Source organism: Camellia sinensis, chromosome 11 (genome assembly GCF_055761805.1).
Source record: "Camellia sinensis isolate YWXY chromosome 11, ASM5576180v1, whole genome shotgun sequence".
Taxonomy (NCBI): domain Eukaryota; kingdom Viridiplantae; phylum Streptophyta; class Magnoliopsida; order Ericales; family Theaceae; genus Camellia; species Camellia sinensis.
This window is the reverse complement of record NC_138971.1, coordinates 71,730,097-71,749,034: the sequence shown is the minus strand read 5'-3', so window position 1 is coordinate 71,749,034 and position 18,938 is coordinate 71,730,097. Positions and strand designations below refer to the sequence as shown.

The following is an 18,938-nucleotide window of genomic DNA, read 5'->3' as shown; positions in this document are numbered from 1 at the left end:
TGTATTCATTATGAATATTGTTTTACAAATGTTGATGAAACGATTTAAAAAATACAACTTTTATAAATTAAAAAAAAACAGAGGTTTAAAGGATATTTGGGATTATCTAAATAAGTATATATTTTGCCTTTTTACGAAAAGATATGCAAATAAAGTAGGGAGGTGATGTGATAAAAAATAAAAATAAAAATAAAAAAATTAAAAAAAATGTGCTAATATAGGTGATGCCAAATAGTGCCTTAGATAAAAAATTATAGAATTTTCAAAATTTTAAATGAGTTAAAAAAGTTATAGAATTTTGTCACCATGTGTTTTGGAGGACCTAAATTAATATAGAAAATTGTATTGTCCTTATTTAAAATATATATATATATATATATATATATATATATATATTTAGGGTTCTTAAACTGAGGACCAAAAAAAAAAAAATTCAAAAAACATGCAGAATTTGAAATGAGTTCTTTAGATATTTTTGTATTGTGATTCACACCAGGTAATGAATTAAAATATGGGATTGGACTGTCTCTAGTCCAAATTGGATTGGATAGGCCAATTTGGCCCAATAGGTTCACTTTTGGATTATATTTTGATAATTTGAACTGTTCATATTTTAGAATTCATCAAGTATATTATTCCTGCAAAAAATAAAATGATCGGATAACGAAAATTACGGTAGCGTTTGGTATCGTTTACGTTTTTGGTTTATGTTTACAAAAATTTTATAAGCTGGTTTTTGTTTATTTTTAAAAAAACATAAATTATAAAAGCGTTTGGTTTGAACAAAATGTTTAAAAAAATTAAAAAATATAAACTAAAAAATATGTTTGTTCAAGCTTAAAATATTTATATTTATTTTTATTATTTATGACAATGGGATCACACACATTATAATTGAAAAAAAAAATAATTGAAAAAAAAAGAAAAAAAATTAATTTTAAAATTAATTGGGAAAAAAATTAATTGAAAAAAAAATATTTGAAAAAAAATTATTTGAAAAAAAAAATTAATTAAAAAATTATTTGAAAAAAAATTAATTGAAAAAAAAATATTTGAAAAAAAAAATTATTTGAAAAAAAAAATGAAAACTGAAAACGTAAACTCATTTTTTGAGTTTACGTTTTTTCCTCAAATTTATAAACTAAGACAACCATTTATAAACTAAAAAAATTATCAAACAAGTTTTTATGACCGTTTTTTTAATTTTTGTAAATATAAACTGAAAACTGAAAATAGAATGGTTACTAAACAGACCCGTACGCGTTTGAATCAATTTTGTATAAACTGTTTATTTTCTCACCGTCTATTTTTTTTATACAAAATTGATCTAAACATATAGTTTATGTCATCTAATCAACTTAATTTTTTATCAAAATAATATATTTAATTAATCTTAAAATACAAACAATCTAAATTTCGAGACCTAAAACTGAAATCAAAAGGCTCAAATAACACATTTCTATTTCTCAACCGAACTGGACAAAACCCAGAGTCTTAGAGTTGGTTTGGGATGTCCTAAAAAAGTGCACTTTTTGACTTATTGGTGGTTTGGGTTGGGTTTGGGTTGAGTTTGATGTGATGTGTTAGAGAGGTGATGTGATTTAAATAAGATGATGTGACTTAAATAAGATAGTGACTTTTTGACTTTTTAACTTATTTAGCCTCCGTTTGGGAAGTGGGTTGGCTTTTTGGCTTTTTGGCTTTTTTAGCTTGGGCTAAAAAGCTTGGTTTGGGAAGGGGTTTTTGACTTTTTGGCTTTTTTGACTTTTTTTGTGAGAGAAGAATGTAATGATTATAGGTTGGATGTGATGTTTTGTTTGTTATGGCTAAAATAGCCTATTTTGTTTTTTGTGGCTAAAATAGCCCAAAAAACTGGAAAAAGCCCTTGCCAAACACAGGTTTGGTACATGCCAAATTAGCCCTTAAAATACATAGATACAATTTGAAAAGCAGAGAGGAAAATGTCATGGTCAACAATATATAGTACTATCTATATAATAAGGCACAAAGCTTTTTGAAAAATATATCAAAATGTATGTGAGATATATTTTGATCCAATGGCTAAGATCAATCCCAAATATATATCAATGGTTGAGAAAGCTCTGTTTTTCAAACCAGATGGGACATCTATATTAGGTGGAAATGAGATTGAAAGGCTGAGATTAAGTTAAAGGTTGTATCCTTTTACCTTTACCGTTGGATATATATTTCAAACACATTTCAGCCTTTTCGTCGTCTCTCTCTTCAAACCCATTTCAGTGTTTCTCTTCACCGTTGGATATACCCTTCAATTTTGAAACCCATTTCAAACACATTTCAGCCATTTCACCATCTCTCTCTTCAAACCCATTTCACTGTTTCTCTCTTCAAACCCATCTCTCTCTCTACACTGAAGATCTCCTCGAATCAGGTCCATTTCTCTCTCTAATGCTCAATATACTTATTGGGTTTTCACTTCTCATCAAAATCTCATAAGGGAAAACCCAACATCTTCTTAAGTCCTCCATTTTCCCTATCCTCAAATGGAAAACAGAGTTGATATTAATGATGAAGAAGAAGTTCTTCACATAGTCATGTTCCCGTGGTTAGCCATGGGTCACCTCATTCCATTCCTCCACCTCTCCACCACCTTAGCCACCAAGGGCCACCGCATCTCCTTCATCTCCACCGACGGAAACCTCTGCCGCCTCCCCCAAATCCCTCTCCGCCTCTCCCCTCTCATCACCTTCATCCCCCTCCCCTTCCCCGCCATCCTCAACTTACCACCCAACGTCGAATCCTCCATGGACGCACCACACCACCAAGCTCAGCTCCTCAAAATCGCCTTCGATTTTCTTAAACAACCACTCTCGGATTTTCTCGAGAAAATTAGCCCGAACCCAGATTGGATTATCTCTGATTACGCCTCTCACTGGCTGTCGGGACTTGCGGCGGAGATGGGTGTTTCGTGTGCTTTTTTCAGCCTTTTTAATGCTGCGACAATGGTGTTTTTTGGGCCTCCGGCGAAGGTGTTGAGCGGGGATTGTGTGAGGAGCAGTGCAGAGGATTTTCAGATTTTCTTCAATTCCAGATTTTCAGATTTTCTTCATTTTCAGATTTTCAGATTTCAACCTATTACAACAGTCAATTTCAGATTTTCTTAAATTTCAGGTTTCAACAGGTCAGATTTTCTTCCTTCAGTGTATTGAAATATGATGTTGAGAGTGAGCGCCCTGTAAGAAATTGTACTTTTTGCTGGCCATCCTTTTGCCATTTCAATTTTTCAAAATTTTGCTTTGACAACATAAATTTGGTTTTATAATTTCATTTAAATATGGCACCTTTGAAATTGCATTTGGAACTTCAATCTTTTTTGAGGGGTTCTGTTTCTGTTGCAGCCAGAAAAGTGTTATGTGAACACTCAAATTTTGATTGATTTTATTTTTCAAATATTTTTTTGATCTAACTGAAATAAAGATTTGGTCACTTAGAATATTATTATGTAAATTGTGGTGCAGAGAACTAAAGGTTTGGACACTTCGGAATTGCTTGAGCAGTTGCCAGCATTACAGCAGCTTCTATTTCGTGTTCTTGGTTGCCAGGTAACTTTTTTTTGCTTCTCAACTGAATCAAACATAATGCTGTCTAGCTTTCAAATATGGCCTCTTAATGAAACTTTTGGGCAGCCACAGGAGCAACGGTTCATAATTTTGTGATTCAATTAGCACTCTCTATGGTGAGTGGAGTTTATAAATTTTCCCCCTGCTTTGTCCATGGATTTGCACTCTGTTTGGATAGGGTGATTTGGTGAGAAATGATGAGAGTGAGAACTCTCTTATTTTGCCTATTTCATTTCTCATCAAAAGTGGTGAGTGAGATTGGTGAGAAACAAGCTGATTAGTTATAAAAAATTTATAGTAGTGAGATTGCCCATTAAAATTCCAAGGAAGAAAAATAAGTCTTTCATATCCATCTCACATGCATTGCCTTCATACCCATCTGAGTATGATAGTAAGAAAACACAATCATTTCCTGTCTTTCTCACCCACGATCCCAACGGAGTGTTATTGAAGTAACTTTTCAAATAGAATTCTTTTGACCTGACTGTCCTTACTTTTTTCAACAGGTTGCTTCTGAAAGCATTAAAATCTACAATGCTATCAGTGATGGTGTCGTAAATTTGGTCGACAAGGTAGAATGTGGCTTTGGATTTTTGAATGAGTAGTTTTGTTTTCAGCAAATCATGGATATTTGATAACATGCAATGTGACAGTTCTTTGAAATGCAACGACATGATGCTCTTAAGGCTTTAGATATATATCAGAGGTCAGGGAAACAGGTAAATAGTTCTTTGGAATTATTTCTAGCAACTACCTGCTCTTTTTTTATATATAGATTATTATTGTTATATGCGTTCTCTCCTTACGGGTATGATCATATCTTCAGGCAGAAAAACACTCCCTTTCTCCCCTTAGTTAGATATGAGGGTCAACTATTCCTCTTTTGGACTCAACCTACTGTAGAACCCACTGCGCTATAGAGGTAACGATCTAATTTATTGAGTTCCATTTAATTGAAATTTTGTGTTTTGGTTATGAGTTGTGGTTCCACATAATGTGTTTGCCCTGTGCGTTTCTAATTTATTTATTTTTACATTTATTATCAGCATTGTGTAGATATATTGTTTTAGATCTATTGTGAAACTAACTTTGGGATTTTGGAGATTGTTGTAGAGCTGCTGATGTGTCCTTGAGTTTATAATAATTATTTTTTGTATTGTTGATAACTGGCTTGGTTATTGTGTTTTCTGTTGTGTTTATTTTAATTATTGCCTAAGAAAAAGAGTAACCATTGTAAGGAAAGAAACCATCTCAATTGTCTTCTCTCTCCATTTATATCTCCGCTATATGTGTCAAGGTATGTCTCTATATCTACTTTCTCGATTAGCTTTTATTTTTTGTTGTATTGTGTGTCTATTATTTGTTACTTTTAGATGCATCACTATAAATATGGTCTGTTTCTTTCAATCTGTCATAGATTCATTGTTGCTGGTGTAATTCATTTTTTTCTATTTTATTTTGATGACTAATTTTGAGTTTTTTGGTTATTGTTCAGTGAAGGGATTTTAATTTTTTGTTATGAAGTATATTGTTAATGCTATTTGAGTTTTTTTTTCTTTTTTCTTTTTCCAGAGCTATTGTATCTATTGATGGTGTTAAATATGATTTTTAATTACAAATTTGTGTTGGGGGCGTTTGGTGTCAAACACATGCTCAAGAATCATTAAAAAGAAAAAAAGCCACAAAATGGCATAACAGGGCAGAAACATAACACATGCAAATTTGATTTTTTCTTCTGCATAACAGGGCACAAATCAAGGGTGTTGATTGTCATGCTTCTCTTCCTCCAAAATGAGTACTATTGAATTTTTGTAAAAAATTAATGTTCCTTTCTTTTTTTATTAGGTTTTGGATGATGTGTAATTATTGTGTGCTTTATAATTAGGTAATGAGTGCAAAAAATAATGATTATGGCAAATGCTACATGCATAAATCCAAATAAATTTCACTACTCTTTGAAAAAAGGGGCAATTTTCTTGGGTTTCATAGGGTTCAAATTGATTTTTTATTCTATATTTTTCAGATACTTTTGTGTTTGATTCAAAAAGGAAAAGTGTTTCGAGTCTTCAATGAAAGATAGATGCATTGGTTATTGCTTGCGTGAAAGTTTCACAATCTGTTATCAATTTAAGATGAGTAGTTCTCCTTTGTCCACATGGTTTAGTAATTTTATGTTTATTGCCCAAGTTAATTGATTAGATCTCCATTGAAGTCTTTGCTAATTCAATAAATCTATATAACAAAACAAGGGTGTTGATGGGGCATTTGATAAATTTGATGTTTTTATGTATATTTATTCAGATTCAAATTAGTTTAACTGGATAATTGATTAGTTTAATTGGATATTTTTATGTATTCAGATTCAAACTATTATTTACTAAATTTGTAGATTTTATTGTGAGAGAATCAATTTGACAAATATACATTAGAGAGAGATGAAAATTGATGAACCATTATGAGATACGGAGAGGTTAGTTTCTAATTGCTAAACCATTTGGCGAAAATTGATGAAAATTGTTGAACTTGAACCATTTGACGAGACCTTTTTTTTTATAGAAAGAAATAGAGCTTTAATTTCTATGTTGTTCAATTTGTACATAAATATTCACTCAGTTTGTTATCCTTTCTATTGAGTTGATTTTTGGATTCAATGATTTTGTCAAGGATCATTTACTCCACTTAGTAACCTTATAGATGCCAAGTGGGTAGATCAAGCACTATTAGGAGCACATCCACCTTATTGTTCCTTTGCTAGGAAGGGAATGTAGCATCACCCGTAAACTGAGACAACTCTTCCTAAAAGCTGGTTAATGTTTTAAACTTGGTCCCTAAACATAATGATAGTCTCTTTGTTCTTGGTGCTGTTTATTCTAATTTTATATCTCTATTATGCTTTCAATATATTAGTCTTCACAGGACATAGCATTAGAACAATATTTTTTAATTTTATATTTCTATTATTGTTTCAACATTATGGTTTCAGGGCATAGCATTAGAACAATTAAGCCTAGCCTCATAATTAAATTAGATTGCCAATGGGTTTAGTGGCAAAACCAATATTTTGGCTTGGGGGCAACATTAAGCAAAACCTAAGTTTATATTGCCAATGGGAATAATGGCAGAAATAATATTTTTGGCTTGGGGGTAACATTAAGCAAAAGCCTAAGTTTATATTGCCAATAAGTATAGTAGCAGAAATAATATTTTGGCTTGACAAAGTTTTGCCCAGTTTCACAGGCCTATTACACACTCAGTTGTGTAGTTATGAATTATAATTAAAGAGCATGCATTTGTCTATTCTCTCTCTCAATTAATTGGTTTATTAGGGGAACTGTATACGTATCAATTTGCTTACTAATCGATAGTTGTAAAGAGCATGCATTTGTCTATTCTCTCTCTCAAATTGGCCCCTCTATAAAACATGTATTGGTATCATTTCGTCAACAAAAATAATTTTTGCTTATGTATGTAAGGTTGTGTTTCAATCATAATAACTTTATATTTCCCTCATCTTTTCTTTTTCCTTTCTAAATTCCTATCTAAATTTAAAATGATATTCTCAGAGGGGAATACAGTGAGGGAGGTGGTTGTGCAATACGATTTACGTCTAGATCAATTTAGTTTGCGGTTGACATTCAATTTCTATGGTCACTAGCATAAGGCACGAAGAAACCTCATCTTCATGTTATTTTTTTCTTTCAAAATGCAGCTTCTCTGTTTGATACTCAGTCTATAATTGGAGCAATTGTTATGTTTTATCACATAAATACATTTTTTACATCTTGAGTACTACTTTATTTGATAAATTGTTCATATTTTGCTCTTTCATGATAACGAAACTACATTGAGCTTTTATCTTGCGCAAGTTATTTTGGATAATATAAACATCTTAAAATCAGATTGAGCATGACTATGAAAAACCTTCAATCCAAATTTAAACACCTTAAGCGTCAATTCAAAGAGCTACTTTTGTTTAAAGTATATTAGTTGGTCTACTTTTGAAAATGCATTTTCATGGCATTGGTATGTCATGGGTGAGAGAGAACTTAAGAAAAAAGTGAAAAGAGGGTGTGTGGTTGTGCAATGAGGTTGTGGGATGACGGGAAATGGAAGTATAGGGAGAAAAAAAGTGCAAACAAGTTACTAGAACAGTGAGGGAAAGATATGGAGGATACGTAGCGGGAAATGGTTTGCAATTGAATTAATGGATTTGATTTAGTTTAAAAGATGAGATATAAGTTAAAATGATTACAAATGTACGTTGGCAAAAATATCAGTATGAACTGGATTGTTAATATTTAGGTTACATGCTAAATTTTATGTTCATAAATTTTTGTATTGGCTGGAAATTAATTATATTTGTTGAATCAATTTTTCTAAATGCTTTATTAAGTGTTTAGAGGCTAAAGGTTGAACTTCTAAAATCATGTTTAAGAGTTAAGATTTAATGTGATGAGAACCTGAAATTGAACTTTTTATTTGTGTTTGATGACTTTAGTTTTTGCAATTGTTATAAATAGTTGTATGTACATACATATACAAACCTCTTTCACTCTCTCACATTTGCATACTCTTCCCCTCCCCGCCAGCTCTTGATCCAAAGCCCTTTAGGATGGCTTCTTTGTTGATGCAATAAAGTTGTTATTGCATAGGAATACTTTTGATGGTTGATTTCAAAGTGGATTAAATATTTCAACAGGCCACAAAACAAAAATGAAAATCCACTTATTTATATAATAAACCACAAGGGTTTTTGAAAATGTCTTACAGTTGTTTTTAATGGTTGAGATCAATCCTAATCAACATCTGACAGTTAAAAGTATAAGTTGAACAAAATGTGTGTTGATGCTAGACCTCTGGTTCTCGCCTACCAGTACCTCTGTCTATCACAAACATCTCTCTCCCTATTAAAAAGTTAGTTTGAATTCCTAGACTTGAACGAGAAGAAGAGCTCTATTGGTTTTGATATAAGTGGGATTACCTTAAAAGGTAGTTTCTTTACAACATAATTTGAAGAATGGAAAGAGCTCTACTTAGTTTACTATCTCTCTCTCTCTCTCTCTCTCTCTCTCTCTCTCTCTCTCTCTCTCTCTCTCTCTCTCACACACACACACACACATACACACACACACACACTCACAACCTCTTTGCAAGTGACGATAATGAAAATTTTTTGTGAATTTCGTTGAGGGTTTCTGTCTTTGGGATTGTGCTTTGTACATAATTTAGTTGTATTTTAATTGTCCTTTTCTTTATGGTTATGTATAGCTCCTTTGCTACTTCAAGTCTCAATTTAGGTGTACAGTCAGAAGATTGAATATCTTTATTAACTGGTTTTAGCTATGTTGTCGTTCACTTTCCCACATTTTATCTTGGTAATTTTTTTATTCTCTGGATGGGTTTGGGGATGGCCTGAACCACATAAAGCACTTGAAAACTCTAATGTTTAGGGAGGCAATTCGTTTTGTAGAAGACAAAATACAATAAATTTGAAAAAATGGGAGAATGATTTGATACAGTTGTACTGAGTAATATCCATACAATAACTAAAGATTTGATGCACTAATTTAGTCATCCATGAGATTCTTTTTTATGATAGCTATCACTTAAATATTGTTTTCAAGTCTTTATGAGTAAAAATGCAATTTCTCATGTCTCATTCAAACTTAGATCGAATCTTCATTTTGTTTCTATGTGCAACATTTGATTTTATTTGTGAAGTGATGATTGGTCCTTTATATCAAAGTAAAAAACTGATTTTTGCTTGCGGGATTATTGTTCAGATTCATTTTTTCCTCCCAAATTAGTTTTAGTGTTTGTTATGGCCAATACAAGCTATGTGTCTCATATCATCTCTGTTTTTTTTTTTTTCTTCTTTTTGTTTTCCTCAATTTATTTGTCATGTGTTGCTTCATGCATTGTTGGGAATATAAAATTGTGGCCTTATCATGTCTTTCAAAGATTAAAGATTTTGTGTTTTGGAATTATATAGTAGTAGTGATGACACAAATTTTTGATTTTTTCGTGAATTTTGCAATGAATAGTTTGTGTTTTTTTAGGGCTTTTTAATTTATTTTTTATTATTTGATCTATTTACAGAGCTTAGATAATTGGAAAAATGGCGAGTTTATCAATGCGTGTTCTATGTTTGCTTCACTGTAGTAATTCATTATGTAGATCAAAGTGTTTGGAGAGGTTTGCCTAATTCATAATTTAGCTGCTATTGAAATTTGCTCCCTGGTTAAACTAGGAAGACTTCTATACAAGAGTTATCATTTTATTGTTAGGTTTCACTATGTAAAACCTATGTAAACTTCTCTCTTACATTCATGTTTAGAATCTTTGCTCAATACTATTCTTCATATGTGTTTCAGCCAATGATAGGGTCAGAATTATGCTTATCACTGGTATATTCAGAGCTATTAGAGAAGTACATGAATTTTGTGCCGAAAGAAGGGGATTAATTACAAAACAAATTGAAAGAAGAGTATTTGTTGCTATGACAATGTCCAAACCAAGCCAAACCAAATCAAACCAAGCCTTTAGTCCCATTGCAAAAAATTGTGAAACATGCAATTATCACTCTTAAACATGGTTTTGCTGCATTTTTTTGGTATTGTTCAAATTGAAACCATGAAATCATTTGATTCAATAATATTATATTAAGCTATTCATGTATTTTTTTATTGTTCTTAATCATTTTTATTATTTTGAAAAATTATTTGAGTTCATTTTGTTGTCAAATTAGAGTTGCTTTTGAAGAATCATTTTGTTGATTTCTCATTTTGTTGATTCCTCATAGCTATTGGGTTTTTAAAGCAAATTTAAGCGAGTGCTTTTGTTGCAGGTCGCTGATCCGTATTAGAAACGCTGGATGATTAATTATTATTTTTTAGTTAGATAGGATGATTGCGCTAAATGTTTTTGCCAATTTACTGTGTAGAAGCAATTTCAACTTCTTATTTGTGAAGTATTAAACTAGAGTGATATATCATTTTAAATTGATTTATTAATTGAATTTCATAGCACGTGTGGTACCGGAAAAATTATTGACCGTGCCTTCAGGCACGGGTTATGCCTAGTAATATGATATGATATGATACGGTTGGTGAGCTCTTTAATTGGGTGTTTAATTGCTTCTGACCAAATAACACATATGTAGTTCTCCACCGAACTGGACAAAACCCAGAGTCTTAAAATATATAGATACAATTTGAAAAGCAGAGAGGAAAATGTCATGGTCAACAGTATATAGTACTGTAATATGATATGATATGGTAGGTGAGCTCTTTTATTGGGTGTTTAATTGCTTAGTTTTCTCAGAGTTGAGACATGACGTATAATATGATATGTACAATTGAAAGGGACATCTTTAATTCCCTGAAGAGATTTATTAAGGGGTTGTTTGGAGTGTCTTGAAGAGATTTATTAAGGGGTTATTTGGAGTGTCCTAAATAAATGTACTTTTTATCTTTTTGAACTAAAAAATTGAGAAAAAAAATATAGATGTTTGGGTTAACTTTTTGATTTTTTATAGAAAATGTGTAATAAAAAATTGTAAAAATTGATTTGTAAGAGAAAATTAGAATTGGGAATTGTGCAGCTGTAATTGTTGACTTTTGATGAATAGTGTTAACTTTTTAACTTTTTAAATAACTTTTTAACTTTTTTGACTTATTCTAGACTTACCAAACTTTGGCTAAATGTTTAATTGCTTCTCAGTTTTCTAAGAGCTCAATAGGACATATAATATGATATGTACAAGTGAAAGGGACATCTTTAATTGCTCAAGAGCATCTACAATGGAGTAGTTAAACAATAATATATTATATGATAAAAAAATGATAAAAATAGAACTTCAAAATGTGTGTTAAGCTATGTTAAGAGTTTATTATTTTTAAAGAGTCAATAGATATATTAAGATGTGTGTTAACTATTTAAAAATATCATAATTAACTTCTCTCCGATATTTATATTTTTCATGCAATTGGAGAAAGTTATATATCATTTATTACTTTCTTAACATGCACATATTAATAAGACTAATATTTTATAATAAAAAAAAACAAAAAACTAAAACTAAAACAATATTACATGGACTCATTAAATAATTTATGTGATTTTTCATTGGGACCATTCGTTTGCTACCTTTTGAGTTGCTAACATTCAATGGAGTAAAATAGACATAAAATAGAGAGAATCATGATCATTTTGTCACAGTAATTATTTAAGATGGTGTAATTGGTTTCTCAATTTCTCATTAGTTTATTTGTTTTTATACCAGATTGCATATCAACTCATTAAATTATTTACTTTATCCCATCTTCCATATGTCATGTTTGAATTATCTCAACGGAACAAGTTGTTTTATTAATTTTTAAATTTTTTACAAAAAATATTCAGAAAACTAGAGGGAATGATGTGACAACTTATAATGACTTTTTGATTTTTTGACAATAATGTTTATTCCCAAAACAAGGTTGGTCATTAAATTTAATAGGATAAGCTAGGTTTGGTGGGCCCCTTTTTGAGTCGATCTCGAGATGTTGTCCATTTTTTTAAAAACAAATGTAATTCAAACATATATTTATTGATATCCAATTATCTTAATCTTTTATATAAGTATTCTACTTGACGAGTCCTAAAAATGAATTGTTCAAATTACCAAAATTATTCCCAAAACGGACCTATTAAACCCAACTATTCTCTCAAGTATGAACTTGAAAGAATCCAACCCTTTTTAAAAAGTCGTTTTTGAACAATTTTCATCATCATTCTTTTTATCAAATTATTGTATTTTTGTTCCCAAAGAGGATTCTGGAAAATATATTTAGCATGAATTCAATAGGGACAAATACTCTTGCTTTTTAAGAATTACCTTCTTGTTTGTCCTTCCAACTATATGCAATTTTTTTATCTTATACATTGAACTAATTGAATCTTGTACATATAAGTAATCAACCTCAACCCCAGTACTCTGAAGCTAATCTAAAGTCATTTGAATCAAATCATATATTTTCTTGAAATCAATAGTTCTCTTTTGGTTCAAGGTACAAAATTTTGAAAAATTCTATCATATTTTCAAATTATGATATTTTGTAATATTTGATTATGATCTATTATGATATTGATTATGACTTGATTATAATCTATTACAATATTATTTATGACTTAATTATAATCTATTGAGATTGTTATTTTGATTATGATCAAAGAAATATTTGATTATAATCCATTATAATGTTGGCTATAATTTGGTTATTGTTGATATTGTTTTGGTTATAAAGCATGTGAAATTTTGTTATATTTATTTGGTTATGACCAAAAATAGTTTGATTATGATACAAAGTAATATCAACAATTCAAAGTATTGTAACTTATATGTACTACATCACCTTTTGAGAGTTTGATGGTTGAATGACCTCAAATTTTTTTTTTTTTTTTTTTTTTATTGCAATGACAATTTATTGATGTAAATAATATACAACATATGGAATGGAATGAAGGAAACTACTGCTCAAAGAAAAAAAACAAAATTCAGTTATCTCAATCAATACCTTTTTTTTTTTTTTTTTTTACGAGTATTCAATTATTCCAAACACACATTAATATGTACTATTTGAACGTTTTTTTTTTAATCTAAGCTTATAAATGATAGATTGCCCAAAATCCATTTCTTCTTTTTTTTTTTGGGGGGGGGGGTGTTCAAGATTGTATTGTTGGATGTTAAATTGTTAATAAATTTAGATTACAACTAAAGAAGTCATCGCTACTCCATTAACCTGAACCCTTGATCTTCCTTTCACCACCACACCTTAAAATGTGACTACAAAACCACTAGGCCAAACCTAAAAGCACTAGATAGATACATATGCTTAGGACATGAAATTATGAGTAATATTACAAACCTACACTTATCAACTTAGAAATTATTCAAAAATTAGTTTTCACCACACTTCACATGGACCTCATATGAATCACACATTACACAAATTAATCTCTAACACATAGTCATCCACCCAAAAATTTTTAGCGGTTGAAATTATATGAGACCTGAAAGGATTGCTCTACAATTTTTGTACTTCCATTTCTATTTTTAATAATTGTGTTTTGAATTTCTCTCACTAATGCCTTTGTAAAATGTGAAACTCTCCACACAAACACTAATTACCTCTCCCAATTGTAGTCTATAGCATAATAATTGCACCATTTATTGGTATTAAATACATAGCCACTTTAAACATTATATCATTATATATATACAAGCACAAAATGAATATAACAAGAGGCAATACCAGAGCTAGCTCTTATTGGGTTTGCTTTCTGTTCTTTTCGCCTAGATCATTATAGTTGGAATACTTGCTCTGTTAACTATGCTTTCTTTGGCTTCCCTACTAGGGAATGCCATTTGTTACACCTTCCACAAAAAATTCAGGAGTGGAAATTTAATTTGGTGATTTTTTTTTTAAAATTAAACACTAATTATTTTCATATGATTTTTTTTGAAACTTAAATAATATTTTAAAATTCAAATATTTATTTATATTTATTTTTTTCAAATTAGTTTATAATTATTTTAAAAATAAATTCAAAATACAAATTCTAAAAATTAAGTCAAATAAAAATATTTTGCAACTAAATTTTTTCCGACAATACCTTTATAAAATGATGAATCCTCACTACATTAGAACCATCTTCAAATATATATATATATATATATATATATGTATATAGGATACTTTTTTTAATATTTTTTATTCAATAATAGTTAAAGAAATTTTGTCTTATGAATATGGATAAGGGGTCACTGCTGTGCGTGAAGCACAGCAGTGACTGTGGTGCTTCCATTTGAGCTGTATTATGGCCTTATTTTTATGATCCAAACCGTCCATTTTGTAGGGTTTATTGAGTACTTCATGCCTACCAAAAATCATATTAATCGGATATCAACAACTATATGATCGATAACCAAAAAAAATAATAATAAGTTTTATTTTGAGAAATAACATAAATAATATGCAATTCGATCATATAGTTGTTGATATCCGATTAATATGATTTTTTGTAGGCATGAAGTACTCAACAAACCCTACAAAATGGACGATTTGGATCATAAAAATAAGGCCATAATACAGCTCAAATGAAAGCACCACAGTCACTGTTGTGCTTCACGCACAGCAGTGACCCCTTATCCTATGAATATAGGGGTACTACTAGTGTCCATGTGAAAAAAAATTAACTATTTAAAAATATCATAATTAACTTATCTTCTATATTTATATTTTTGGTGCATGTGGAGGAAGTTAAATACCATTTATTGCTTTGTTAACAAGATCAATATTTTATAAAGAAAATTGAAATTAAAATAATTTTGAATGGACTCATTAAATGATTTATGTGATTTTTCATTGGGACCATTTGTTTGCCACCTTTTGAGATTGTAACATTCAATGGAGTGAAATAGAGAGAATCATGATCTTTTTATCATAGTCATTATTTAAGATGTTGTAATTGATTTTTCCATTTCTCATTAATTTATTTGTTTTTATATCAGGTTGTACGTCTGCTCATTAAATTATTTACTCTACCTCATCTTCCATACGTCAAGTTTGAATTATCTTAACCTCATTTGAGAATTTCTATTTTAGTAATTTTTTTGACTTTTTATGAAAAGATATACAAAAAAGTAAAGAGCATGATCTGACAACTTATAGTGATTTTTTACCTTTTCTGCTAAAAGGTTTAGTTCCCAAAAAAGGTTGATCATTAAATTTAAGATAATAAGTTGGGTTTGGTGGGCCCATTTTTGAGTTGACCTTGATATGCTGTCCATTTTTCTCAGACAAATGTGATTCAAATATATAATTATTGATATCGAGTCATTTCAAATTTTTATATAAATATTCTATTTAACGAATCCTAAAAGTAAATGGTTCAAATTAACGAAATTGGTCTCCAAAATAGACCCACTAAACCCAACTATTCTCTCAAGTACGAACTTGAAAGAATCCAACCATTTTTAAAGAGTCATTTTTGAACAATTTTCATCATCATTCTTCGTTATCAAATTATTGAATTTTTCTTTAAAAAGAGAAATCTCGAAAAGATATTTAACTTGTATTCAATAGGGGCAAATACTCTTGCTTTAAAGAATTACCTTCTTGCTTGTCCTTCCAACTATATACAATTTTTTTATCTTATACATTTAACTTGATGAATCTTGAACAAATAAATAACAATAATGATAGAGACCACTAATTTTGAAGCTCTAAAAAGATCACTAATGACATGACACTCAATAAAAAAAGAAAAAAATACAATATCAAGGTCAAAATATCAAATCATTCATGGTGGGACCTACTGCCACATTATTAGTGGTAGCACTAATTAGTGCTCCCACTCATTTTCTAATAAATAATCAACCTGAACCAGTACTCTTGCTTTAATTTTTTTTAAATTAAAGAAAAAAACCGACAATTTCTAACAAATCCCCAGTTTAACTAAGAGGCAAGCCAATCTTCTCCAATTCACAATCCATTTTTTTTTTTTAAAAAAAAAAAAAAAACTTCTCAGGACATTGGTATAATTATTAACTAGCCTATCACCCGTGCTATGCACGGGATAATTATAAATATTTATATTTGTTTTAGATTTTTTTTAATATATAAATTATGTTTTTTAAGATTTTTTATAAAAAGGATTTAACAATCTTATCACTAACCATAGTGTATGGGAGAAATTGAAAAGGGTATTGCAGTAACTATACATGGATTGTATTTATAATTATTTGTATGAGGGGATTTTGACCAAATCAATAAATGCATTTATGTAGAAAGACATGTGGATTGAAAAAAGTTAATAAATGCTGATTAGGAGATTTTGACCAAATCAATAAATGCAGAGTTTTTTTTTAAATAAAAAATAAAAATTTAGAAAATTCAAATTGGGATATTAAAACTCCCACAGGCCTTGGGCGTTAAAAATCCCCTTTTGTTTAATATATTATATAGATAGATTATTTAGAGCCATTGAACAAACTACAATCACATTTTTCTTTTTGTGAGTTAACTTTAATCATATTAAAAAATCAAATTATAAGCAAAAAGAGATAACTTTAATGATACAAATTACAATTTTTTTAATGCTATCTAACTATAATGATATTTTTCTCATAAGAAAAAAAATAATTAAAAAAATAACCATTAAAATAGTAAATAAAAAAGATTATTTAGAACCATTGAACAAACTACAATCACATTTTTCTTTTTGTGAGTGTTTATGTTTATCTAACTTCAATCATATTAAAAAATAAAATTATAAACAAAAGGAGATAACTTCAATCATACAAATCACAATTTTTTTAATGCTATTTAATCATCATCAATAATTAAAAAAATCAATCACAAATTAAGTCAATTGATAATTAAAAAACACAATAATTTATTTTTCAAAAAACATAATGAGTTAAAAAGATCAATTACAATTTTTTTTTTGGTCAAAATATAATCTAATCATCATCAATAATTGGTACGTTATGTGACCCTAATGAGTACAATCCATTTTGTTTTTCAAACAACACAGTGAGTTAAAAATCAAATAACAAATTAAGTGAATTGATAGTTAAAAAAACACAATAAATTTTTTTTTAAAAAAAACACAGTGAGTTAAATTTTGTTTTTCAAAATATAATCTAATCATTATCAATAGTTGGTACTTTAAAAATCAAATCAGAAAAAAATCAAATCAAATCACAAATATTTTTATGCTATCTAACTACAATCATATTTTTTCATAAATAATTGTAAAGAAAAATTATTAAAACAGTAAATAAAAGATTAAATCACATTAAAAAAAAACATTGAACAAACTACAATCACTTCACATTTTTCCCATAATAAAATAAATAAATAAATAAATGAAAAAAAAAAGAACCATTGACTAACTATAATCACATTAAAAAAAAAGAATCATTGAACTAATTACAATCACATTTTTTTCTTTGTGAGTGTTTATGTTTATCTAACTTATATCATATTAAAAATAAACTTAAAATAGTAAATAAAAAGATTAAATAACATTAAAAAAACCCATTGAACTAACTACAACAATCATATTAAAAAAAAAGAGCCATTGAACAAACTATAATCACATCACATTACAATCACATTTTTTTCTTTATGAGTGTTTATGTTTAGGGTTTAGGGTTGAGTGTGTATTGGAGAAGTTAAAAGACTTTGAAGAATTTAATAAGTGCTACGTTTTTTTTAAAAAAAAAAATCAAAAAAAATTAAGAAATTAAGGTTCAAATATTGGAACTCCCACAAAACTTGTGGGTTAAAGACAGATATAAATAAATAGACAGATATAGATATAGATATTTATATTTGTTTTAAAAAAATTTTAATATACAAATTATTTGTTTTGGAAAAGATACTGCAATAATTATGAGAAAAGTCAAAAAGTCTTATGGGTTGAGAGAACTTAATAAATGCTGAGGTTAATTTTTTTTTTTAAAAACAAAAAATTAGAAAATTAGGATTGACATATTGGAGCTCCCACAGGCCGTGGGGGTTAAAAATCCCATTTTGCTTAATATATAGTATAGACTAGCCTATCACCCGTGCTATGCACGAGATAGTTATAGATATTTATATTTGTTTTAATTTGTTTTAATATATAAATTATGTTTTTTAAGATTTTTTATAAAAATAATTTAACAATCTTATCACTAACCATAGTGTACAGGAGAAATTAAAAAAACTACTGCAGTAACTATGCACGGGCTGTATCTATGATTATTTGTATGAGGGGATTTTAAATGCTAATAACAGATTTTGACCAAATCAATAAATGAATGCAAGCATGTGGATTGGAAAAAGTTAATAAATGATGATCAGAGAATTTTGACCAAATCAATAAATGATGAGATTTTTTTTTAAATAAAAAATTTAGAAAATTAAGATTGAAAGATTGAAGCTCCCACAATGCTTGGAGTTTAGAAACCCTATTTTTCTTAATATATTATCTATATATGTGAATTGCGATTTTTAAATGTCTTTTTTTTCCCCTTTTTTTATATTATATTAAAGTTTAATATTTTGATAATAATCATATGTGTTTGACTTTTCAAGAAATTAAATGTTTTTAATTATTATTATTTAGGTAGGTTATGATGTGAGTTAGATATGTGATAGACATGTGAGTTTTATTGATTTAAAGTTTATTTAGATAAACTTTAAAGATTTTTTTTTTAGTATTTTAGTTTTTTTTGTTATGTTATAATATAATATATAAAATATAGGTAGATATCTACAACTTTAATAAAAAATATTATCTGAT

At 28.9% G+C, this 18,938-nt stretch overlaps 1 long non-coding RNA gene across 1 annotated transcript; it reads left to right on the top strand.

Moving 5' to 3' along the window:
* The first annotated feature begins 2,231 nt into the window (after positions 1 to 2,231).
* LOC145802004 (uncharacterized) lies at positions 2,232 to 4,935 on the top strand. Its single transcript, XR_014344054.1, has 6 exons — positions 2,232 to 3,160; positions 3,498 to 3,581; positions 3,666 to 3,715; positions 4,106 to 4,171; positions 4,253 to 4,318; positions 4,426 to 4,935. It is a non-coding gene; the product is annotated as an uncharacterized LOC145802004 (long non-coding RNA).
* Positions 4,936 to 18,938: the final 14,003 nt, after the last annotated feature.